The sequence below is a fragment of the Cherax quadricarinatus genome, chromosome 40 (assembly GCF_038502225.1).
Source record: "Cherax quadricarinatus isolate ZL_2023a chromosome 40, ASM3850222v1, whole genome shotgun sequence".
Taxonomy (NCBI): Eukaryota; Metazoa; Arthropoda; class Malacostraca; order Decapoda; family Parastacidae; genus Cherax; species Cherax quadricarinatus.
In genome coordinates this window covers 23,193,088-23,219,187 of record NC_091331.1, presented here as the reverse complement: position 1 = coordinate 23,219,187, position 26,100 = coordinate 23,193,088, and the positions used below count along the sequence as shown (strand labels likewise).

The window sequence follows — 26,100 nt, the reverse complement described above, 5'->3', positions numbered from 1 at the left end:
TCTATATATCCTTGGTTAGGCCTCATTTAGACTATGCTGCTCAGTTCTGGTCACCGTATTACAGAATGGATATAAATGCTCTGGAAAACGCACAGAGGAGGATGATAAAGATGATCCCATGTATCAGAAATCTTACCTATGAGGATAGACTGAGGGCCCTGAATCTGCACTCTCTCGAAAGGCTTAGAATTAGGGACGATATGATCGAGGTGTATAAATGGAAAACAGGAATAAATAAAGGGGATGTAAATAGCGTGCTGAAAATTTCGAGCCAACACAGGACTCGCAGCAATGATTTCAAGTTGGAAAAATTCAGATTCAGGAAGGATTTAGGAAAGCACTGGTTTGGTAACAGAGTTGTGGATGAGTGGAACAAACTCCCGAGTACAGTTATTCAGGCTAAAACATTGTGTAGTTTTAAAAATAGGTTAGATAAATACATGAGTGGGTGTGGGTGGGTGTGAGTTGGACTTGACTAGCTTGTGCTGCTGGGTCTGGTGCAGTGCTCCATCCTTGAGTGGAGGTGACCAGACTGGGTGGGTCATTGGGCTAATCCGAGGGGGGGAGGGAAACGTGGACCTGCTCCGCATGGGTCAGTATGCCTGTTGCAGTGTTCCTTCTTTCTTATGTTCTTAAGTCATACTTCAGTAACTGGAACAATTTACAACTAACTCACCACAGTATCTGGGGATGAATATGTAGACGAAATTTCGATATTTCTGGGGCTATCAAGTTTCTTTGGCTTACTACTAAACTTCGACCGGGAGACTGAAGTCATTCCTAAGGCAAGTTACAATTGGTGCACTTGATGAGTTTTGCAACTAAAGTCACGTACAATGTCCTGTTGTATTCCTATGTAATTCTAATCAGATTTTTTGCTTTTGATTTGCGTAAAGTAAAATTAAATTTCAATTGTTTTTTTTTTTTTTGCCTTGCTGAATGTTTTTTGAATTGTTTTGTGTATTTATCTTGAAGTAAAGAGAGACATATATTTACTAATAATTATACGTATACATTATACAAAATTCCAGCTTTTATTACTCCCTCCTCATTCCCCTCCTATACTTTTTCGTCTTCTTATTCCTTCCTCGTCCTCCAGTTTCTCGTTTTCTTTTTCGCTGCCGCCATTTTTGTTCCAAATAATTACTTTTTTCCCAGATTCTCCTCCATCGAACTTCTTTCCTCTTCTCTTAGCTCTTTATCCACTTCCTCCTGTTCTTTTCACTTGCGTTTTATTTTTTTCTTTCCCTTCACTCTCCTACCTCTTCCTCTTTACTTTCAACTACTTCCTCCGTCTCTATCGACTTGCTCCTTCCACTAACGCCGTTGTAAGTGCTTCACATCAATGGAGGGTGAAGGTTGATGGCAGTAGTTAACGTCAAAACTGTGGTAAACAGTCTTGGAGGGCGAGAGTTGAATGAAACACTCAGCAACGTCAACCCAGATCCAACTTTTATCTATCGATCCTGCTAGCTGTCTTCCTGGAGCAGAGATGCTATCAGATTGGCTCCAGGTTAGAGATTGCCGGAGAGAGAGAGACAGACGGAGACGGGTTGAGAATACTGGAAGCTGAGCTTTCCTTGGGGAAAGTGTGTGAGGAGAGTAGGAGAATCAAGCTTTGATTTAAGAGCTTATGGTGGGGGTGGGGGGAAGAGGAAGAGAAAAGAATGAGAAATTAGGGTTTGGTTTCTGGAAGGAAGGTGGAGAAAGGAGAGGATGGAACCTGGGATAAGGGAAAGGGACGAGGTTGTGAAATACAGTAAGGTTGTGGAGTGAGCTCCGTCTAGGAAAGGGAAAGTTGAAAAGCGTCATATGGAAATGGTAAGGGAAGATGCCAGGTCAGTGTCATGTATTCAATCTTAATGTCAGAGAGAGAGAGAGAGAGAGAGAGAGAGAGAGAGGGGGGCAGGCAGGCAGGCAGGCAGGCAGACAGGCAGACAGGCAGACTCGCGTGGTGAGTTGCTATTTTATCCTCAGACGGGTAGTACAGAGTAGCTGTTATCATACCCAAGACGGGTAGTGTAATGTTATCGTGCCCCAGATAGTAGTCGAGTACCTTCTATTGTGCCCCCAGACGATAGGGTGGCTTCTACGTGCCCCAGATAGAAGAATAGCTTCTATCACGCCGCTGACGGTAGGGTAGCTTCTATCATGTTCTTGACGCTAATGTAAAATAGCGTCTTTCCTACCTCAGATGATAAAATAGAGTAACTTTATTTTAGCCCAGACAGTAAGTCCGTATTGTATAGTATCTTCTATCGGCTCCAGACGGTAGTAGAGAGTAGCTTCTATTGTTCCCCAGACAGGAGGGTAGCCTCAGTTGTACTCCCAGTTGTACTCCCAGATGTACTCCCAGTTGTACTCCCAGAGGTAGAGTAGCTTATACTTTTTATATCATTGACAATCATCATTTTCTATTCTATGTTTAAATTCTTATGTTACCTACTGTTAAGCTACATTTTCACGTCTTCAGATTCCAGTCCAGAATAATAGCACTCCCTGTGAAGAAATAGTTAATATTTTTTTATTTTTTTTTCATTTGATATTTGACGCCTTTTGTTCTTCCCCGAAATTGGGTCTAATTAAAGCGTGGTGGGGTTAGTTCACATTGCTCCCAGGGTATGGGGGGGGGGGGGACGGTGGCCTCTCCTTTCCGGGCACTGACTGTGGAACACATTTTAACTGTTTCCTCTCATCTTCCATTTTTTTGCCTAAGTAGTGGTTTTTATCATTACCGGCGTGTCTGTAAGTACCTCGGGGAAATTTAAGAAGAGTTTTTTGATAAAAAAAAAAAACAATTAAAATAGTTTTTTAATTGATGTAGGCGCTTTATTTTGCTGGGGCTTTGAATAGTTTTTATTTCTTTAGTATACTTCTGGTTTGTGTATTATTTTATGGTTGTATTTAACTGTTTTTGTCGTGAGCACTGGATGACTTTATAGATCAAAATGCTCCATAATTCCAACAACGTCCAAGGTTGGTCCACCGAAGATAGTCGGCACTGCTTGTCACGTTGGTGTGGAGTGTGGGGATCGTTGGTTTCATTTTTATAGTCTAGCAAAAGCCTCCCCATTTCTGGTTTTCTCACTCTTTTTCTTCCCTCTTCTCTTCTATATCACAAAACAGGAAGACAGTACAGAAAACTTCTGTGTCAGTTTCGACATCACCTTCCTTCCCTGGTTCCCCTGCGGAAATGACTCCTAACGACCCTGTGTGGTCATGGTTTATAGCAACGACTCAGTGCCAGTCTCAGCCAGGTGCCCGGTGCTGTGCCTGATCCTGGCCCTGATAACCCTTCCATTTCCGAAGTTGGCTCAATATACATCCCAGGACCAGGAAGTATTTTTTGTGGATAAGAATGCTGATGTCATTTCTATCTTGAATAGTGTTGGAAGGGTTCCCTCCTTCCAGTACTGAAGAGACACCTCGAGTTGTTCTTGTATTACGGTGATCTTGTGAAGTGTGTGTGCTTGTCACTGCTTATTTGAACCAGTGTCGTGGCGTAATTTCCCATTAGTTGCTCGAACATGAGAGTGAAGAGGTCATTAGACTTTTCAGTCCTTGAGTGGTTGCAGTTCGGGGGATTAAGATGAAAATTCGTGGTGTTTTGAGTGAACATTAATTCACTGGTTTTCACACTCGACCAGCCAGACCTTTCATTATACCTAAATCTAGGATTAAGGGATCGAGATATGGAGCCGTATGTCCCCTTTTTTGCACAGTTTCGTGTCAGAAGTTTGGCCACCACAAGACTAAGTGTAAGGCGACTCATAACACTTGTGAGGCTTGTGGAGCCGAATTTATCGCAGCTCACTCCTGTACTGGAATCTTCCATTGTCACAACTGTGTATTTATCATGAGACAAATGACAGTGCATGAGGGGTGCATGTGACGGAGTGTGTGCTACTGTTTTTTTTATGTTGAGAAGCCAGGTTTTGCCGAGGCCAGTAGAACGACCTATAATATGGTATCTGTTGCCTCTATAAGTAGGACACAACTGTTGTGGGATCCTCGTCGGTGGGACAGTTTTCCTCCTTGAGGAACCGTCCAATGTAGCCTTCAGGCACCTATGCAGGTGACCAACAACTTATCCTGCTCGTTTATCTTGCCTTTTCAGGGTAGTCCAGTCGTTTGTGGTAGCCCTCTCGAGGGTTCTAATGCGAGTACATCTGCTATTTTGGGCCTGGTGGACGTACAGGATGAAAGGGAGGAACATCCTGAGTCCTCGGGTCACCCACTCAATACCCCTGTGAAAGGGCTTCCAGTTTTGCTTCCTGCTGGGACTAGCTTCTTTGGGGGTGCCTGGACAGGAGAACTAACTTCAATTGCTCCCAACAACAGGTGCCAATTCTCAAATGGTTGTCCACCCTCCTAGGCCCCCATCAGGTGCCACAGCCAGCATTGCTTGTGTGTTTTGTGGCAATGGAAAGGGCCAAAAGCAAACTCCAAGGAATCGATGCACATCCAGGGGCACCAGTACCCTTTCTCTTGCTGGTGCGGTGTGTTGGATATTCTACCTTACAAGAGGTCTGGATCGTCTTTGGGACCCAAGGATGGAAAGAGTGAGACGAAGCGTTTACAGAAATCTTAGGAGCTCTGATTCTCTGTTTCTAGCAAGGATGATGCACTGGATACCCCCAACTCGGAAGAGAAAGCCTGACACTTCCTCCCCAAGTAAGCTGACGTCCGCTCAAAGAAGTCGGGTTTCCGAACCTCTGAAGTGCCCCTTCTGAGAGAGAGAGAGAGAGAGAGAGAGAGAGAGAGAGAGAGAGGTAGGTCTGTCTGTCTCTGTCTGTCTGTCTTTGCTGGACCTGCTCCACTCTGTTTTGGGCTTTAGGAGGACTGACACTGCATATTGCATCTACGACCGCTAGCCAGGGCCTTTCGCCATTGATGTCTGGAGTATGGCTGCCAGATCTACATCTTGGCCAGCTGGTCTGTACTGCACTCAGGGATCCAGCTTTGCACAGGTGCAGTCCGTACTTCCTCTGTTTCGGGTTCTGTGTACTTCTGGGAACCCGACTTACACTGGAGGTTTTGCAGAAGAGAGGCGGGAGCTCTTTGCTCGTTGTGTAAGGCTTCCTTTGCTGCTTGGAGTTTGAATGCGGTCTCCTCTCTTGAATGGTTTGCCTGGGGATTCCGCCTTTCCCCCTTCGTCATGGTTTGCATGATTACCGAGGAGCCTGTAGGGATCTCGAGGAAGTTTTAAGTGTCTTATGACATTCAAAAAAATAATGTGATTTTTAGTTAATGCTGGTAATTTTTAGTTTCGTTTGATAGAATTTACTTGTGTTGAGCGTTTGTCTGTGGATTTTACTGTTAATCTCACCTTTTTTTAAACTGTTTGGGTTGTAAGCTGACTGTAGCGAGTACTGAGTGACCTACACGTTTCAGTTGCTCTGCAACTATCACAGTTGCTACTGCTGCTGCTACTCTGGAAAGTGGGCCACTCTCCCCACACTGTGTTTGTCCATCTTGCAAATCTTGAACTTCTTTCGGCATAAATATTTAGGAATTTGGTTTCGGGTATGTGAATAATTGTATTTGACACGTTTTGATTGTTTTGTCACAATAATAACAAGTTGGTTTTTATATCAAATGTATCAAGTCTAACTGTGCGCTTTAAGATATGAATAACAAGATGGTAAATTTTTTTTTAAATGAAACAAACAAATGATCCGTGGTCTAAGAGTTCAAATTTATTTTCTACATTTGTATTTTTCTTTTTAATTTGTAATTTGTGTGTTCTAATTTCAGGTAAGTGGGAGTAGCCAGTTGTGACCCCAGTGTACCAGGTGTGCGACCCAGCTGCGTACGTTCATGTAGGACTAACCGTTTGTGACCCCAGTGAACCAGGTGCGTGACCCCAGTGTGTATTTTACGGCCTCTCGTAGAATATAAACGTGTATAAAACATGCTTTAGGTTAATGTCATGAACATATATTATTTTAGAGGTTGCTGTTTGAAGTAACTTCTGTCACTGCGTGAGAGAGGTACGTGAAGGACAACTATAAATCTCTGATTTAAAAATTATTATTAAATTCAATAAATATGGATGAAGACTTTGTACTTTAACACTGACATGATCATCACTTGTGATTGTCTGAAGTTCTTGAAAATATAAATTAGTTTTCATCACGGCCATGTTTAATTTGTCATTTTCGGTGTACACACCAGAATCAACAGTAGTTATGTATAATTTTGTTACTAGGAAACTGGTTTAACTTTCTTACCACGAGCAATAACTTTTAAGACAATTGATTCTTAGTCTTTAGCGAATTCTCCCATTGACTGTTTAAATCGACAAATATATCCACACATGACTGGTACAAGTAAGAGTGATTTCAAAGTTATTAAAACTATATCATTAACCTGATGTTAATTATAACATGTCTATGAAGAGCAAGTGTGATCCTCTGTGAACGAGTCCAGCGATCGTTCTGTCCAGCTCTGTGCTGAAGAAATTGCTGCGGAACGTCACCTGACTATTGGCGTTGCTAAATAGATAACTTCTCTCGTTAATTATTGAAGTTGGTGGTGACGGGATGTATTACTGATGCTCCTTCGCCTGCCGTGAGAGTATTGCCTCGGTTCCTGTAATTGCACAATAAATGAGATTTACAGCCTCTTAAGTTGAACAAACGGACGCTGTTGTACTCGCCTAGTAAAGTTTGTTGTAGTCGATTCTCAGATGTATTCTCTGCCTCTTTACTACTACTGCCTGTCTTTTGTGTTTACCAGACGCTATTTTGAATTATCACACCAACTTTGTATAGTGTTTATATCTCTCGCCTTTTTAATATAACTCGTTCAGCCTGGTCACTGCTATGAGACTTGAGAATGTTCTTTATTACGTCTCTGTGGCTTATATACGCTTTTAAGATTTGTTTCGTGACACCACTTTCCTTGGTTTTTTTCAATCAACTTTCTTCTCTTCACTGAATATTTTCTGTATCATGACTAGGTTCGGGTAACAGCCTTATAGCGAAGCTCTGAGGCTTCAGAATTTAATTTATTATTTAGAAGAGAGTTCAGTGTTTGAACTCGGCGATCGAAGCTGTGCGTGACGTATTCAGTGATTCCAGGGTAAGGTTCCTTTATACTCCTGTCCCTGGTAATAAAGTCCCGTAAAAAATTCTGTTCTGATTTGTGTAACCAAGAGTACCACTTACTATACATACAATATATCACCAGAATCTGGAAGGGGTTTCTTCGACGTTTTCTTTAAAACAATGGCTGCCGACATATTTTAACTGCACTTATTTCCGCACCTTTTTTTTTCTGTAGATACCTTTTTGATGTCCAAATATATACTCTGGGAGTTAAGGAATTCATAGTTAAGATTTTCAAATCTATATGAACGTCAAATTTCACGTTAGCATGTTTTGTTTTTATCGGTGAGAAAAAGGTGAAAGTATTAGATTAAACTAAAATACTTTATAATGCTATAAATATTTAAATAAAAGATTATAATAGGTACATAGGTGAAATACTTTGATAAGCTTGGAGGTGGCTATCCCACCTGCCATCTGTCAGCTACTATTACAAACTTCAGGAGGTAGACCACTTCTGTGAAAATATCCCAGTATCTACACATTTGACTCTCCTGTCCAATCACTAGAGAATTGTTTAAAGTTATCATACAACTCAGAATCTTGAAGACATGAGTCTGAGGCTCAGCTGAGCATTTTGTTACATATTTTGACGAAATATGCGATCTCATTTCCTCTGCTTGCTTAATACTTAGTGAGTTTTTCTTTGATCTAGGATTTCCAAAATGTCATTCATTTCATCTTGCAAAGTATAAGAATAAGGAATCCCTCAAGAGATGTCTAATAATGGTTATCATTACTAATGCTCTCAGTAAGTGCATCCTGTGCACCTACACCATGGTAGTACTTTCCAGTGGTATTCTTGACAATCTTAGTGCATTGAAAGTTCCAAGGATTGGGATATTATCTGGAAACAATGATGGGTTACTGATTATAATATCGGCAATGCTATAGAATAGTCCCTCATCCTGGATTACTAGGGGAGTTAGTTGTTTCAGTAGTGAACAAACGTTTTGTAAGCTTTTCAGTGCTATGGAAACTGTTGCATGATATGTAATTGGCTCTGAAATGAATGTAAGGAATCCCACTTTCATGACAGGTGGTGTTGCTGTTGATAAAGTGGAACGACAATCGGCTCATGTTGGAACAACCTCATTGTTTATTTCTCCAGAAACTTTATATTTACCGAAACGTAGCTGTATAATCCTCCGGGTTTAGCGCTTCCCCCTTGATTATAATAATAATAATAATAATACAGAAACTTATTGCAAATACAGTTTCATCATTTTGCTCTGCCATCTTGTTCAGAGAAAGTAGGTTTTATTTTTTAATAAAGGAAATACCAATAGATCCCTGGTTGCCTCCAAGAGAAAACTGGAGAGATACCTAAAGTCAGTACCAGACGAACCGGGTTGTAGCTCATAGGTCGGATTACATACTGCCAGCAGTAACAGCCCGGTTGATGAGGTCCTGATCCTCCTGGAGGCCTAGTGAAAGTCTGGGCCGCGGGGGCGTTGATCACCGGAACAAACTATTCTTTTGTGGTATGTAGCTATCAGGTTTGGCAGTTGTATATGTAAGTAATGACTTCATTGTTCTAAAATGGTCCAAGATAACTTTGGCTTGATTAGTACTTTTGCTGAACCAGAATGCACCTGAAATAAGACAGTCATATGAAGCATTGCTACCAGATATTATTAGTCGATCGTCATGGTCAAAATTGTTATTGGCAGCTATAATGAAGCTTTTGGAATCAAATTCCTTGGCAGTAGTGTATTTTCATCACTTACTTGTGTAGTGTATGCTGCTAATTGCTCTTTCTCGCGTTACTTCATTGTAACTGGCTGAAACATTGTAACTGGCTGAAACATTGTAACTGGCTGAAACATTGTAACTGGCTGAAACATTGTAACTGGCTGAAACATTGTAACTGGCTGAAACATTGTAACTGGCTGAAACATTGTAACTGGCTGAAACATTGTAACTGGCTGAAACATTGTAACTGGCTGAAACATTGTAACTGGCTGAAACATTGTAACTGGCTGAAACATTGTAACTGGCTGAAACATTGTAACTAGCTGAAACATTGTAACTAGCTGAAACATTGTAACTGGCTGAAACATTGTAACTGGCTGAAGCATTGTAACTGGCTGAAACATTGTAACTGGCTGAAACATTGTAACTGGCTGAAACATTGTAACTAGCTGAAACATTGTAACTAGCTGAAACATTGTAACTGGCTGAAACTAACGTTTTGTTCATGCATATAATTCTCTGCCTTCAACAGTTATCATATATTCTTTGACCAACTATTAAAGGAAGAGGTGTTAAATTTCTTCCAAAAATCATCTTCCATGATATTTTTTGATAAATAATATTTACAAAAAATAGCCATCTTTCTTTCAATGAAGGTAGAAGCATTCCTCTCCTCATTATATTCATTATCACTTCCGTTTTTTGATCAGTCTTGCGCTGCTGCGTCTTCATCGTCCGGAGCACTACTGTGTAACATCGTAAGTCTCTTATTAATGTTGGAAAGTAATGAAAACATTTACATTTAATCCGGCAACTTAATAGCCATTCAAGACTATTCAGTATCTCTGAATCACAGGTTCTATTTTTTAAGCGCAAGGTTTCCAGGTGACACTAGACCACTCGGCTACACAAGTCTCCAAAGCTGACAAGCCTTGTTTACAAGCCATGTTTTTTTCCCATCCCGGCCATACAAGTGGACTTCAAGCATGGTTTCAAACTATTTCATTCTCCTCCTGTTTATTCTGACGTCTCGAGCGATTTTTACATTAATGCACCACGCGGAAACGAACGGGTATATACATAGTAAGATCGCAGTAAGCAGGATTCGAAGCTTGTGACATCAGAATATACAGGAGGAAAATGAAATAGCTTGAAACCATCCTCAAGGTCCACTGATGTGCCCTGGCGGGGAAGAAACATGGCTTTCAAACAAGGCTACCCAACTTTTGAGGCAACTGTGGTCTAGAGCGTCACTTGACTTGCCAGCCTTCCCTGGTGTGACTGCTAAGAGCTGTTACCTACATCAGCTCATTTGAAAGCATTTTTGTTATGAGACATACAAGTAAGGAACAGGATGAAGTTGGAGCCATCTGTGGGCCAGCATTTTCATCTGATCAACTGACTTTATATCGTTGACATCATAATGCTGTACGAATGTGTTCCATACTCGAGTCATCCTGGGGATAAACGATCTCAGATGAAGTGATGTTCTGGCGAAAGGTGCAGCCAGAGTGAAGTTGCTGCTTTCTGCCCGTCTTCTGGTATAGAACCTGGCTTCACGCTGCCCTCGAAGTGGATCCAAGTGTGGTACTTTGACAATATTGGCCTTGTACATAACGGTAAGGCCACCCACATCTCTCCTGTGTTGAAGGCTCTGCTGAAATGGCATATCTATCCAGATTCTTTCTCTCTCTTTTTCTTTCTCTTTCTCTTTGTGTGTGTAATAATGTGTCAGTAAAGAGACTCGTGTATCCATTTAAGGATCTTGCCTTATTTGTGCAGTTGTGCTTTTGATTACGTGTAAATAAGTTTATTTTATCAACTCTCTTTAAATGTCACAATATAGACGTCCGGTTTCGCTACATCCACTGGTTGTATTCTTCCAAGTGACAATACTCTTATCTCATTTCGGCCACACCTGACACTTGCCATATTTTATTCTGAGCTCTTACTCTCGGGTCGTCGTCGTCATCAACACTGTCGTCGTCGTCGTCGTCGTCGTCATCGTCATCGTCATCGTCATCGTCATCGTCATCGTCATCGTCATCGTTATCGTCGTCGTCGTCATAGTCATCGTCACCGCCGCCGTCTCCGGTGGCACTGTACATTTTGCTCTGCCTATAATGCACTGCAGCTTTAGAACTCAGAATATCTCCACACTGAGGTTTTCTTTCTGGTTTTTGGAAAAAATAAAGAATGTAACTTTCCTGAGAGACCGGATAAACAATGACGACTTGACAAATGGATTTTTACCCCAACAGGAATAATTGATTTAAGTTTAGGAACTGTAGATGATTATACCGTTAACACGCATGTGGTTTTTCTCTCGGCGTGTCTGCGCTGTTGAACATTTTTCAGTCTGTTACTATGATCTTTTATAACTCTGTTTTCCATGCTCGTACAAGACGTTACATTCTTTACATTTCCTAAAAAAAAAAATTCTCCTCTTGGAAAGGGAGATGCTCCTTTCATTCCCCCCCCCCCCCCCCCCCGTGGCCCCTTTCCTTTTTTTTTGTCTCGAAACTCCTCACTGGTTCCTTGACTTCGTCCATTGCTCAGTGTCTCTTTCCTTGTCTCTTGCGCATTGCCTTCCTCCTTAGCCATTCGATGTAGATTTCTTTATGGTATGTAGATTTATCAGAATGACAACAGAAAGCAACCTGCAACATACCAGAAAGTAATTAGTTACCCCCACAAATCCTAACTTCAATCCTCGGTTATTTTTTTTTTTTTGTTTAAAAAATTAGCTTCTGAATAGCTTTATTTATATTTTTTTGACATATTAAAACACTATTGGCCATTCAGCACTACGCTGAATATCTCAAGATAAAAAAAATATACTCATTTCAGAGGGCGTTGTTTAACAATTGCTGGGAACTTTTTTCGTGTTTTGCTTGCTACTCCGGTTTTCTTCCTAGAAATGTTGATTTATGTTCCACAATGACAGAAACGTCGAAAATTCCGCCGCAATTTTTTTTTTTTTTTTTTTTTGTAACGTGGTGAGCGGAGATGAGCAGGATGGCAGCCATTGTTATTGCTGTCTTCTCCACACGGAACCTGCCGTGTTACCAGGCTCAGACTCCTCCCAACACGCGACCATCATCATAATGCTTCTAAACAGCCATTGATGTCCACGCGGTTATCAATCTATGATAGGACTCGGGATGGTTCCTACTGAGTTTTGGGGGTTCTGGGCACGTAATGATTCTGCTCCCTTGGGTATATATATTTAGTCTTATTGAGCGTAATTCCTGTTGTTTGTATTGGACACGCAGCCCCAGCATTCTTCGGAAACTACTCCCTCAAGCACGTTATATCTGAGGCGATGGGAGGAATGTGTCTCGCTCTCACCGCGCGTCTCTCTCCCTGTACTCGCCCATTTGTAGTTGCAGGGGTCGGGTTACAGCTCATGGCTGGTCGCTGCTGTGTGTTTCATCAGGCACTGCACATTACACAAATAACCCGTATATCCTCCCTTCCTTCCCTTCGCACTTCCATGTGACTAGTTAAGGTTCAGGCTGGACCGAAACTTCACTAGTTTCTCCTATGTGCAGGTTATTTGTGTTATTGCAGTCGCGGTATCGTGCCTTTTTATTCTTTGAGTATTGCGCTAAGGTTCTTGAAAAGATTATATTTTTGTCGTTACTCGTCACCTTAACAGCCACCGGAGGCGTCCCATAACACAAGGTCAGTTCTAACAATGCTAATCTTCCACGAGTTATTTATACTCAGACGCTCTCAATGTTTTATTGCTTTCATTTTCTTCCTTGGCGTGTCTGCTAGTTTTCTAGAGACTACATTTGCAGAATGTGAGATCTGTGCCATGTTTTGGTGTTGCTTACAAACATGTTTCATCTATTGGCGTTTCTTAAATGTATTAATGAGGATAATGTTGCAGATGTGATGGATTAAATTAGTGTGTACATGTACACGGGTGTGACTGAGCAAGTGTGGCAGTCTGTGCACATGTACACGGGTGTGACTGAGCAAGTGTGGCAGTCTGTGCACATGTACACGGGTGTGAATGAGCAAGTGTGGCAGTCTGTGTACATGTACACGGGTGTGACTGAGCAAGTGTGGCAGTCTGTGTACATGTACACGGGTGTGACTGAGCAAGTGTGGCAGTCTGTGTACATGTACACGGGTGTGACTGAGCAAGTGTGGCAGTCTGTGTACATGTACACGGATGTGACTGAGCAAGTGTGGCAGTCTGTGTACATGTACACGGGTGTGACTGAGCAAGTGTGGCAGTCTGTGCACATGTACACGGGTGTGACTGAGCAAGTGTGGCAGTCTGTGTACATGTACACGGGTGTGACTGAGCAAGTGTGGCAGTCTGTGCACATGTACACGGGTGTGACTGAGCAAGTGTGGCAGTCTGTGTACATGTACACGGGTGTGACTGAGCAAGTGTGGCAGTCTGTGTACATGTACACGGGTGTGACTGAGCAAGTGTGGCAGTCTGTGCACATGTACACGGGTGTGACTGAGCAAGTGTGGCAGTCTGTGCACATGTACACGGGTAAGGTGTGATGATCCACTCCGTGAGAGCTTCACTCTAACTCAATTTCCGAGAAAGATCAGGACTGTCGGCTTAAAAGGTCATTTGGACAATGATGAAATTGGTGTAAATTGTTAAGTTGACAGTAATGACATGGGTGTTGGTAGCGATGATGTTGGTGTTGGTAGCGATGATGTTGGTAGCGATGATGTGGGGCTTTCCCAGCGACGATGTGGGGGTGTTCCCAGCGACGATGTGGGGGTGTTCCCAGCGACGATGTGGGGATGTTCCCAGCGAAGATGTGGGGGTGTTCCCAGCGACGATGTGGGGGTGTTCCCAGCGACGATGTGGGGGTGTTCCCAGCGACGATGTGGGGGTGTTCCCAGCGACGATGTGGGGATGTTCCCAGCGAAGATGTGGGGATGTTCCCAGCGAAGATGTGGGGATGTTCCCAGCGACGATGTGGGGGTGTTCCCAGCGACGATGTGGGGGTGTTCCCAGCGACGATGTGGGGGTGTTCCCAGCGACGATGTGGGGGTGTTCCCAGCGACGATGTGGGGGTGTTCCCAGCGACGATGTGGGGGTGTTCCCAGCGACGATGTGGGGGTGTTCCCAGCGACGATGTGGGGGTGTTCCCAGCGACGATGTGGGGGTGTTCCCAGCGACGATGTGGGGGTGTTCCCAGCGACGATGTGGGGATGTTCCCAGCGAAGATGTGGGGATGTTCCCAGCGACGATGTGGGGGTGTTCCCAGCGACGATGTGGGGGTGTTCCCAGCGACGATGTGGGGGTGTTCCCAGCGACGATGTGGGGGTGTTCCCAGCGACGATGTGGGGGTGTTCCCAGCGACGATGTGGGGGTGTTCCCAGCGACGATGTGGGGGTGTTCCCAGCGACGATGTGGGGGTGTTCCCAGCGACGATGTGGGGGTGTTCCCAGCGACGATGTGGGGGTGTTCCCAGCGACGATGTGGGGGTGTTCCCAGCGACGATGTGGGGGTGTTCCCAGCGACGATGTGGGGGTGTTCCCAGCGACGATGTGGGGGTGTTCCCAGCGACGATGTGGGGGTGTTCCCAGCGACGATGTGGGGGTGTTCCCAGCGACGATGTGGGGGTGTTCCCAGCGACGATGTGGGGGTGTTCCCAGCGACGATGTGGGGGTGTTCCCAGCGACGATGTGGGGATGTTCCCAGCGAAGATGTGGGGATGTTCCCAGCGACGATGTGGGGGTGTTCCCAGCGACGATGTGGGGGTGTTCCCAGCGACGATGTGGGGGTGTTCCCAGCGACGATGTGGGGGTGTTCCCAGCGACGATGTGGGGGTGTTCCCAGCGACGATGTGGGGGTGTTCCCAGCGACGATGTGGGGGTGTTCCCAGCGACGATGTGGGGGTGTTCCCAGCGACGATGTGGGGGTGTTCCCAGCGACGATGTGGGGGTGTTCCCAGCGACGATGTGGGGGTGTTCCCAGCGACGATGTGGGGGTGTTCCCAGCGACGATGTGGGGGTGTTCCCAGCGACGATGTGGGGGTGTTCCCAGCGACGATGTGGGGGTGTTCCCAGCGACGATGTGGGGGTGTTCCCAGCGACGATGTGGGGGTGTTCCCAGCGACGATGTGGGGGTGTTCCCAGCGACGATGTGGGGGTGTTCCCAGCGACGATGTGGGGATGTTCCCAGCGAAGATGTGGGGATGTTCCCAGCGACGATGTGGGGGTGTTCCCAGCGACGATGTGGGGGTGTTCCCAGCGACGATGTGGGGGTGTTCCCAGCGACGATGTGGGGGTGTTCCCAGCGACGATGTGGGGGTGTTCCCAGCGACGATGTGGGGGTGTTCCCAGCGACGATGTGGGGGTGTTCCCAGCGACGATGTGGGGGTGTTTCCAGCGACGATGTGGGGGTGTTCCCAGCGACGATGTGGGGGTGTTCCCAGCGACGATGTGGGGGTGTTCCCAGCGACGATGTGGGGGTGTTCCCAGCGACGATGTGGGGGTGTTCCCAGCGACGATGTGGGGGTGTTCCCAGCGACGATGTGGGGGTGTTCCAAGCGACGATGTGGGGGTGTTCCCAGCGACGATGTGGGGGTGTTCCCAGCGACGATGTGGGGGTGTTCCCAGCGACGATGATGGGGTGTTCCCAGCGACGATGTGGGGGTGTTCCCAGCGACGATGTGGGGGTGTTCCCAGCGACGATGTGGGGGTGTTCCCAGCGACGATGTGGGGGTGTTCCCAGCGACGATGTGGGGGTGTTCCCAGCGACGATGTTGGGGTGTTCCCAGCGACGATGTGGGGGTGTTCCCAGCGACGATGTGGGGGTGTTCCAAGCGACTATGTGGGGGTGTTCCCAGCGACTATGTGGGGGTGTTCCCAGCGACGATGTGGGGGTGTTCCCAGCGACGATGTGGGGGTGTTCCCAGCGACGATGTGGGGGTGTTCCCAGCGACGATGTGGGGGTGTTCCCAGCGACGATGTGGGGGTGTTCCCAGCGACGATGTGGGGGTGTTCCCAGCGACGATGTGGGGGTGTTCCCAGCGACGATGTGGGGGTGTTCCCAGCGACGATGTGGGGGTGTTCCCAGCGACGATGTGGGGGTGTTCCCAGCGACGATGTGGGGGTGTTCCCAGCGACGATGTGGGGGTGTTCCCAGCGACGATGTGGGGGTGTTCCCAGCGACGATGTGGGGGTGTTCCCAGCGACGATGTGGGGGTGTTCCCAGCGACGATGTGGGGGTGTTCCAAGCGACTATGTGGGGGTGTTCCCAGCGACGATGTGGGGGTGTTCCCAGCGACGATGTGGGGGTGTTCCCAGCGACGATGTGGGGGTGTTCCCAGCGACGATGTGGGGGTGTTCCCAGCGACGATGTGGGGGTGTTCCCAGCGACGATGTGGGGGTGTTCCCAGCGACGATGTGGGGGTGTTCCCAGCGACGATGTGGGGGTGTTCCCAGCGACGATGTGGGGGTGTTCCCAGCGACGATGTGGGGGTGTTCCCAGCGACGATGTGGGGGTGTTCCCAGCGACGATGTGGGGGTGTTCCCAGCGACGATGTGGGGGTGTTCCCAGCGACGATGTGGGGGTGTTCCCAGCGACGATGTGGGGGTGTTCCCAGCGACGATGTGGGGGTGTTCCCAGCGACGATGTGGGGGTGTTCCCAGCGACGATGTGGGGGTGTTCCCAGCGACGATGTTGGGGTGTTCCCAGCGACGATGATGGGGTGTTCCCAGCAATGATGTTGGGGTGTTCCCAGCAATGATGTTGGGGTGTTCCCAGCAATGATGTGGGGGTGTTCCCAGCAATGATGTGGGGGTGTTCCCAGCAATGATGTGGGGGTGTTCCCAGCAATGATGTGGGGGTGTTCCCAGCGATGATGTGGTGGGTGTTCCCAGCGATGATGTGGTGGGTGTTCCCAGCGATGATGTGGTGGGTGTTCCCAGCGATGATGTGGTGGGTGTTCCCAGCGATGATGTGGTGGGTGTTCCCAGCGGTGATGTGGGGGTGTTCCCAGCGGTGATGTGGGGGTGTTCCCAGCGGTGATGTGGGGGTGTTCCCATTGATGATGTGGGGTGTTCCCATTGATGATGTGGGGGTGTTCCCAGCAATGATGTGGGGTTGTTCCCAGCGGTGATGTCGGTGTTTCCAGCGATGATGTGGGGGTGCTCCCATTGATGATGTAGTGGGTGTTCCCAGACATGTGGGGGTGTTCCCAGCGATGATGTGATGGGTGTTCCCAGCGATGATGTGGGGGTGTTCCCAGCGATGATGTGGTGGGTGTTCCCAGCGATGATGTGGGGGTGCTCCCATTGATGATGTAGTGGGTGTTCCCAGACATGTGGGGGTGTTCCCAGCGATGATGTGGGGGTGTTCCCAGCGATGATGTGGGGGTGTTCCCAGCGATGATGTGGGGGTGTTCCCAGCGATGATGTGGGGGTGCTCCCAGCAATGCGTTTGTCAGGGGTTCACAAGTGTCGTGCATAGTACCTTGTATTTGTGATAATGCCATCTATACGGTCTACAAGATCTACGGGGTCTACACGATCTACGGGGTCTACAAGATCTACGGGGTCTACAAGATCTACAGGGTCTACAAGATCTACAGGGTCTACAAGACCTACGGGGCCTACAGGGTCATCAGGGCCTACAAGGTCAACAGGGTTTACAGGGTCTACAAGATCTACAGGGTCTACAAGATCTAAAGGGTCTACAAGATCTACAGGGTCTACAAGATCTACAGGGTCTACAAGATTACACGGTCTACGACACCTATACTGTTTCTATTAAAGCTCATGTCATCCATAATGACAGTATTGGTGGGTCAGGTGGCAAGACTAGTGAAATGTCTGTCACTGGGTTGAGTGGCAAGACCTGAAGAATGCAATGATGGGGAGAATCTTGTCTCGACAACAATTATCCAAAGCAATTAACATAACTCATTAACATTGCACACAGCCATCACTATATTTAATTACACACGACACTCGAGTCATGGACCTCAACTGTACAGAGTCCAGAGGCAAATGAACCAGTATTTAAATACCGGATCGTCGTCGTCAGGAATAGCCTGGTTGACGAGGTAGTCAAGGAGACCTGACCACGGATCTAACTGTAAGGGTACAAGTACCCAGAAAATATTTTTTTGCAAAACCTGTTCTCAAATATGCTCCTACGCACGGATATACACTTGTGGAAGCCAACCCGAGAATTACTTTGGTATAATCTTTTCATGTTAGGTAAGACACACATGCAACATTTAGGTATCTTTATTTCGAAACGTTTCGCCTACACAGTAGGTTTCTTCAGTCGAGTACAGAAAAGTTGATAGAAGCAGAAGCGACTTGAACGATGTAATCAGTCCATCACCCTTGAAGTTTTGAGGTGGTCAGTCCCTCAGTCTGGAGAAGAGTATTGTTCCATAGTCTGAAACAATATGGAGTTGAAGTGACAAGATGTAGTGGCCTACATCTCACCTCCTGGCGTTATATAAGGCTCCATCCTGTCACCTCAACTCCATATTGTTTCAGACTATGGAACAATACTCTTCTCCAGACTGAGGGACTGACCACCTCAAAACTTCAAGGGTGATGGACTGATTACATCGTTCAAGTCGCTTCTGCTTCTATCAACTTTTCTGTACTCGACTGAAGAAGCCTACTGTGTAGGCGAAACGTTTCGAAATAAAGATACCTAAATGTTGCATGTGTCCTATCTAATGGTATTTTATACCATTTTAATGTATACTCTTTTCATATTGAGTGTTCAGTGCATGTTCGCTTCACCTTGTATCATGTATATATTTTCAGAGTGTGATTAGACTTAACACCTGTACCAACAGATGTCCGCCACGTAGACACCTGTTTTATAACAAGCTCACACAGGTGTTTTCTCGGGAGCTCATAACTTTTTTTTGCTCCAAACTCTAAATTTTCATGGAGAACATGACTGTTGTTCACAAACATCATTTACAGACAGAAGTTTCATGTTCGTGTACTTTTTTGGTAAGTTGAACCGTAAATCTTCCTAAAATAGGCCACAGTACGTGTACTTTCCAACTGTCTACGGCAGTCTACCCGGCTGCCAGACATTATCCTCTCGTTGATAGAAAGTGCTTATTGGAGATTAACTCATAGCATCGCCGGATTAAGATTTTGTAGGTCCCTGGGCGACAGTGGCCTACAAAATCTTAATCCGGCCTAGAGGTTCTGTGATGGGGCCCCCCCCAGTGATATTTTCAATAGGAAAAAAATAAATATTAAATTTATTTTTTACAAATCTTACCAACATTAAAATTCAGACATTTGCTTACCCTATCCTACTGTGTGCGTACTTGTGTACAACTATCTATGTTTTACCTATCTGTAACCACAGTATTAGACTTATGATTGTGGTGACCCATCTTAATTAATTTTCCATTGCTTATTTTTTTTTAATTTTCAGTAATTGCATCACTTACTATTTTCTCGTTAATTTCCTTCCATCGGTCTGCCAGTCTGCGAAGAATTTTTTTATATAATCCCTCTGGCTCAATTTTCCTCAATTTAAAAGTGTAGATCCTCGTTATTCCTGTTGCAAGTACCAAGTAATCTCCTTTATTTATTTCTCTACACTTTTATGACCTTGTATGTTATTATGTCTCCTCCTTTCTCCTGTTAACCAGAGTGAACATCTTCATTTTTCTGATCTTTAATAATAACTCTTTTTTTTTTTAATACCTTTTCACGTTTTCTAACAGTATTTTCCTTTTAAATGTGGACACCATACAGCCGCTGCATATTCCAATCTTGGCCTTAAGTATGTTGTCATCGGCATTTTTTAAGGTTTGTCCACCTATAGACTTAAAGCTGTTAAATAATTTATCAGTATGGACTATAAATTTCTCATTTTTGTTTACCTGATGTTCCAGTAATAATTGTTAATATCTCCTGGATTCTTATGTCTGATGGTTTAAGTATTTTATCACACTATATTCTTCTAGTTTCCTTGTGTCTCCCTCTATCATTTCTGTTGTATCGTATTGATCAACCTCAGATTCCATCTATCACTCCACCTGTTCGCCTTATTCAAGACAAACTGAAGAGATTTGCAGAAATCCTTCGCCGTTTATTTTATATAAAATTTATACATCCGTAAACATTCTCTCGTGCACTCCCGTGTAAATTATTCAGACTTCCTCCTGCAATTCATTGCCACACAAGAGCTGCGAAAGCTGATTTAAATCCATTATCGTGAAGTGCAAAATCTGTAACACCTCCGCAGATCATTTAACATTAACTGGTATTAACGTTCCTTAGTTTCCTTAGTGATTTAGAGGCCGGGGAGGCGAACGCAAATGGTATTGTGGTATCAGAGGCTGAGGAGGGCAGCTGGCATTGTGGTATCAGGCTAGGGAGGGCGGAGGCAGATGGTATTGTGGTGGGGAGGGAGGAGACAGCTGATATTATAGGTTCAAAGGCTGGAAAGCTCGGAGGCAGCTGGTACCATCAGCCAGAAAAAGATGTGTTTGAGTGTGCTCAAGATTCTTTCACGCGTTTGAACTGCTTAGTGCTGACTATGTCAACACAGCTTTTCACTTCGTCAAGAATTCTTTATATGAATGTCTAGATTGAAATGCTCACTTGCCCTCCGAAAAAAAAATGCTTTACAAATATTTCCTGATTAAAAATTGGCTTGATTATTTCCTCTCTCGTTTATTTACGGTTTCACTTAAGGACGAAAAGTAATGGACCCGAGCCAAGACTCCGGTAAAGGTAGCTGCTTGTTAATTTTTTTTATTTATTTCTCCCCCCTCAAGGGAGGTTCCTTGACGCTGGTGAGGGGGTCTTGATCTAGGGAATTGGATCAGTGCTTCGGTTCCCTGAATCGAGCCTGAATACCTTCCACCCCCTACCCCCCAGTGCGCTGTATAATCCTGCGGGTTTAGCGCTCTCCATGATTATAATATTAATACCAATTGCTCCTTGCTCATTTGTTGTTTTGGTTTCCATATTATTTACATTAGTGGTTGACTATGTGGCAGCAAGAGCTCTCCTTAGTTTTTTTTTTCTATTTTTTTTAAATAGTCATAAAATTAATATTATAATTACAGCTTCTATCATATAACTGTCTTAAAGAGTTTTTTTTTTTTTTTTTTTTTTTTTTTTTATATCGAATTCATTTAATGTTTATTTGTTGTTGTACTAGGGAGCAAATACACGTTACTAAAAATGCATCTGTTACCGTCAGCATTAATCCAACTTAGAGTCCTATTCAGGTTTTTGAAAATAATTCTCCTATTTTCTTTTCGTTTAGCTTTAACGTTGGCCAGTTAATTAAATAGGCCATGAACATTGTCTCACCTGACAAGAAGCCTCGGAAGTCTTGTGAAATAACGCAGATGGGATCAGCAACAAGGCCAATGAACTTAATGAGTATCACATGACAATTCAGACATTATAGCAATCACAGAAACGAAAACAAGTGGTCAGCAGTTGAAAACAAAATACCCAGGAGGATACCAAATAATAGAAAGACATACCAATGAGAGACAGAGGCATGAACAACACTCGAGGGAAAAAATTAGAGATGTGAAGAGCTGAGAGCACCAATACACCCTGGATCTAGAGGCTTTGTACAAGAGGCAATCGCAACAGCACCCAAGACATGGTTCTTAATAACTCGCTTCCAGATGTAAGATCATTGTTCTATATAACTCACCAACAAATGTAAGACCACCAAGACAGGATTACTTAGACTGAAATGAGGATTTGAGGATGTGAATTTTAAGAGTACCTAGTGTAGGATTATGGTGAGTAGGAGGAAGAGGAGGGAAGGGAAAAAATGCATAGGGACCAGATGAACAATGTACAGGATCGGCAACTGATGCACTTTAACGGTCATTATACTCGGATACACTACTACGTAAGAACCTTTTAATCACTTGTTTTTCACTGTGGGGTAAAACCAAGATCTGGTTACACAGCAGTTGCTGAACCAGTTAAGGAGTTGTTGCGTGAATAAAACCTGTAATTTATTTTATTTAATACTAACAATTTAATAAAACAAACTCGCAACACTTGGGTATCTTTGTGCCTAAACGTTTCGACTGCTCGACAGGATTTTTCAGTCGAATGTAGAGGTGATTTTTAACGACTGAAGTGCAGAGAATTTTTGAGGTGTTCAGCCTTGAGAAGTGTTCAGTCCCTTAACACTGAAGGAATGATCCAAGGAATTAGAACTGATCCTCTCCTCCTTGGATCGAGATTGACTACGTCCCATTCCTCCGGACGTTGACTCCTACGGGCTTAGTGTTCACTATAAGCGTAATATACACTAAGTACATGTGACTACTGAGGATAATACACTACGTACATGTGACCACCGAGGATAATACCACATACATGTGACCACTGAGGATACCATGTACATGTGACCATTGAGGATAATACCACGTACATGTGACCACTGAGGATAATACCACGTACATGTGACCACTGAGGATAATACACACGTACATGTGACCACTGAGGATAATACACACCACGTAGATGTGACCACTGAGGATAATACACACCACGTAGATGTGACCACTGAGGATATTTGCAACATTGAATTTGCTTACTTGCAGCCTTGTAGTTTACATACAAACTTGCATGTTTTCTTCCAGCCTTTAATTCATTTACTTGAAGCCTTGAATTTGTTTACCTGGTCTCACACTCGTGCCAGAAACCTCGTGTTATTCCAGAAGACAAAAAGGCTGGGTTTTCCTCGAGTGTTGACTGATCCTGGTATAATACGATCATCCTTTTACTTGAAAGATTATCCACATCTATGTCAACTGTTATTTCCTAATCACACACTCCTTCTTCCCCTGAAAAAAAATGGTTATTCGTATCTCTTGTGTTACTTTAATTTCTTTCTTTTCTCTAATGAAACGTGTATTTATAGGGGTATGTATCCCTGTAATGAGTTTTTTTCCAGACATATATTTCTCCTGCATTATAAGCTTGTAGATGAATGGTTCAGAGAACCGACATGTTGAATTAGACACGTGTGCAACTCTTGGGTATCTTTAGTGAGGAAACGTTTCGCCACACAGTGGCTTGATCAGTCCATACAAAGGAGAAACTTGAAGAACAGGAGGAGAATGAGGTAATCAGTCCCTCAGCCTTGAGTCGATGTGGTCAAGATTGATGGACTGACCACATCGACTCAAGGCTGAGGGACTGATTACCTCATTCTCCTCCTGTTCTTCAAGTTTCTCCTTTGTATGGACTGATGAAGCCACTGTGTGGCGAAACGTTTCCTCAATAAAGATACCCAAGAGTTGCACATGTGTCTAATTCAACAACATTATAAGCTTAGTTACCTAGAAGAGTGCTCTTAAGCCTGGGTGACTCGTCACCCTGAGTTCACCCAAGCTAAGGCCATGGATGACCTGGTTAGCTGGGGTGACCCAAGCTAGAGCCAGAGATGACCTGCTGGCTGGGGTGATCCAAGCTAGGGCCAGAGATGACGTGACTGGGGTGACCCAAGCTAGGGCCAGAGATGACCTGGCTGCCTGGCGTGACCCCAGCTAGGGCCAGAGATGACCTGGCTGGGGTGACCCCAGCTAGGGCCAGAGATGACCTGCTGGCTGGGGTGACCCAAGGTAGGGCCAGAGATGACCTGGCTGCCTGAGATGACCCAAGCTTAAGGCCAGAGATAACCTGGCTGGCCTGGGTGACCCAGGAGAGAGACAACAGTTCGGGAAGGTGCAGGGGTTTAAACTTTAACAATGTCACTTGAGTCGTAGTGATGAGATGAACTTTACAAGAAGTAGACTCATTCTTCTGAAGCTTCAACTGTGAGGAAACTTCTCCATATCTGAAAAAAAAAAATTAGTTTCGTCATTGCAGCTTTCCTTTCTGATTTAAAGGAAAGCCTGAAATTGTTTCCCTGATGAACAAATGATGATCCAAGTGAAAAATGAAGGATTTTTGTGATGAAGCACAACCTGTCATCTCGCGTACAAATAAGGATGCTCTCCTGTACCTTACTGCATAAGTTACCCAGAAGCTTATCTTCGCTGGAGCATTATACTTACTATGGGGATTTCTGGGTGTGTGTGCTGAAAATGCATGAATGTCAAAACGAAGAAAATGTCCGTTTTCTTTGAAAATGCAAGTTTTTTTTTTTCATCTGCTTTATTGCAGCTTATTGTAATAGATACTAAATATTGGCTACCTTGTCTTTCGTGTGAACGCCTATATATTGGTTCGAAGTCAAAATGACAGCGTCTGGAATCGTATCTCTGGAGAAAAAAACAAGTATACAAGAGGATAGCTAGGAGAGAATGGAAAGTCCATAGGAAGGGGAAAAAAAAGGACGGAATTTTTCGGAAATTGGGAGATGTTGCCGGTGTGGGAGGGGGAAGGGAATTTAGAGGTGGGAGGGGTGGTGTACGGGCCTGGAAGAAATATTACATTAATTTTGTGCGGAGGTGGTGCAATTCAAGAGATAGACGAGAGGAGGGGCTGGAGAGAAGCATAGGGGGAGAGGCTGAAGAAAAGAGGAGAAAAAGAGGCAGAGGAGAAGCTGAAAGAAACCGTAGAGGGGCAGAAAGGAAAGAATGTATCAAGAACAGAATGCAAAAATTTTAGAGAATGCAAAAAATTTTAGAAATGCAAAAATTATAGAGAAATATCTGTGCCTAGAGAAATTGAAAAAAAAATGGGGAACAAGGGAAAGGGTTAGGTACTGCATAAGGTGACGAGATAATACGAGACTACAGGTGGTGGAAGACAGGCAAATATAGGTTCAAGGATGATGACTACACTGTACAGTATTTTTTTCTACAATTTACCCACGGCTCCCCGAAGTTTATGAATCAACAACCAGGTTCGGAATATCAACATTGTTAATATTCTCCCCAGGAGTTTCTCACCCTTACATTGCATAAACAAAGTTTTTTTTCTAACCAGTTCTTCACACTAAAACTCTTTTCATTCTAAAAATATGCATTTGTTGACGAACCTTATTAACTCGTTCCTTTCCTTAAAATATTTAATTTATTCCCTTGCCAGGAAGTTCATGGAGGAGTTACCCCTGACTTGACTACAACTGTAAGATACAAAGACGTGAGGCGAGTAAGTTAACTCCACTTTGTGGGTCACTATAGTCTTGCACTTCTTTGGGGAAACCTTTGTATCCTAGTTTTTTTTTCCAGTGTCGATATGTCATCTAAACTGACTGTTAGCTACCTGTTGAATAACTTTAAAAGTTGCCGTATACTGTAGGTGTTCATTTGTTTCAACATTCACAAACATTGTTTCTTAATGTAGTAGAGTGTTTCTCGAAATCGAGGGTGAAAGAAAGCCAGTGATGAAAGCTGTCTCCCCTTTATATATTTATATATATATATATATATATATATATATATATATATATATATATATATATATATATATATAATTTATATATATATATAATTATGTGTATGTCATGCCGAATAGGTAAAACTTGCGATTTTGGCTTAAATAGCCACGCTCTTCTTGTCGAATAAGACAAGTGAAAATTTGTGTATGCAGTAATTTCGAAAAATCATTCTGAACCTAACGAAAAATATGTATTTCATTGTTTATTATAATAAACAACGAAATACATATATTTACTAATTATTGTAAACTTATCTAATATATATTTAGCTGGATTACGCTAAAGTAAATAGCGTTTGTTATAATAACGTTAGGTAAATTTTCTAAGGTTCTTTTGGTACAAAATTGTTAAGTTTTTACATTAACATAAATGAAAAAATATGTATCTTTAAACGTATAGGAGAAAATTTTAGGAAGGACCTAATAAATGAGTTGTTGCTACTTGGCCAATTTTACCTATTCGTCACATTACACACACACACACACACACACACACACACACACACACACACACACACACACACACACACACACACACACACACACGAAGAGGTGTCATAAGGCTCATGGAGCAGGGAGTGTGTGGACTAAGCGACCAGTGAAGAGGTAGGGCCAGGATCTTTGACTCGACCCCTGCAACCACAACTAGGAGAGTGCGCGCGCACCATAGGCCAGGAGCTGTAATTCGACCCTGCAACCACATATAGGCGAGTACAGTGAATGAGATAACCTTTTAGCATATGATAGAGGATGTGGAGGATAGGTTAAATGAAGAGAAAGATAAAGAAAATATTTTGGAGAAACGGGATTTTTCATGAAGATACAAATAGGGTGACAGAAGACATAGCGACTGGAGAAAGAGAAGGATGTAGATAGTTGCCATTTTCTTGGCAGGTCAAGATGAGGTGGGAGTGGA

At 44.2% G+C, this 26,100-nt stretch overlaps 1 protein-coding gene across 1 annotated transcript in view; it reads left to right on the top strand.

Moving 5' to 3' along the window:
• Pgant9 (polypeptide N-acetylgalactosaminyltransferase 9) overlaps positions 1-26,100 on the top strand; it is a gene marked incomplete in the record, with an annotated part of 429,187 nt that overhangs the window by 51,440 nt on the left and 351,647 nt on the right. Inside the window, 2 exon segments of the mRNA XM_070092791.1 lie at positions 5,758-5,856; positions 24,834-24,896.